This window comes from Odontesthes bonariensis, chromosome 12 (assembly GCF_027942865.1).
Source record: "Odontesthes bonariensis isolate fOdoBon6 chromosome 12, fOdoBon6.hap1, whole genome shotgun sequence".
NCBI classification, from domain to species: domain Eukaryota; kingdom Metazoa; phylum Chordata; class Actinopteri; order Atheriniformes; family Atherinopsidae; genus Odontesthes; species Odontesthes bonariensis.
In genome coordinates this window covers 14,264,257-14,265,458 of record NC_134517.1, presented here as the reverse complement: position 1 = coordinate 14,265,458, position 1,202 = coordinate 14,264,257, and positions in this window count along the sequence as shown.

Sequence of the window (1,202 nt, the reverse complement as noted above, 5' to 3'; positions counted from 1 at the left end):
CATATCTGAAAATAGAAAATGCACAACAAAAGAAATTAAACACAAATGGCAAAAACAGGAGCCAATGCATGTGACCTAACTGTAAGAAACTGGCTGAAGGAAATGAGATTACCATCAAGAAAAGCTAGATGTTAATCATCACTAACACCTAAAAAGCAGAAAACAAGTTTACAGTGGGCTGAAGAGAAGCAGTCATGGACTGTGGATGAAAGAGATCTCCGGTGTTGAATCACCATCTACATTGGACAAGTTGATGCTGGAACTTTTGTTTGGTACAGGTCCAATGAAACATATAACATTACATTACATTACGTTACATTACGATCATTTTGCAGACGCTTTTATCCAAAGCGACTTACAATAAGTGTGTTCCACATCGGTAGGCAAAAGAACTTCAGGTCACAAGAAATCATAAGTGCATATCCTTCCAAAACCAAACAGCTAAGAGCATGACTAGTGCTAGACTAAGTGCGATAAGTTAGGTACCTAGACAAATGGGAAGACAATTTAGAAAACAAAGACAATTTAGGAAACATATAAGTGCGTAAGGAACTAGGGCGAAGCAGGTGATGTCCTTAGAGGGCGGATCAGGGTAGTGTTTCCTGAAACGATGCGATATAACGATGACTGATTGAAGAAAACCAGCAGATTTCCACAGTCATTGATGATATGGTGTTGATGTCAGGTAGACCAGGGGAAATGGCAGTTATTACCTCTACAGTATATGCATAGGTGTACACTGCATTTTTAAATACTTTTACTTGGTGATGGTGATCTCTCTTTTTTTTTTTTTATAATTTTCAGCATTTTCCTTCAGACTCAATGACATAGTCAGCCAACAGTACGGAACTCAATCTAATTGAAAATTTAAGGCGGGTTTATGACAAGGCTCCCTGCAAAGCTGATCTGTCAGCTACTATACAAGAAAAGTTGGAACCCGATTGATGAAGAGCATTGTTTCTCTTCAGTCAGGTCCTTGTCTCAAAGAATTCAAGTTGTCATGAAAACCACAGCGTACTAATTGTGATTTGTTCATTTGTCATTTGTGTTGGTTCATGATTCATTTTTTTTTCTTCTGCTCGAGTGGTTGAGTCGTTTCCCGCAGATGTTGCACTGTACAGTGACCTGGATATGGTATGACCACCAGGGGGCGACATGTTGACGAGACCTGTGTTTTAAAACCGGATGCGATCTGTCACCTG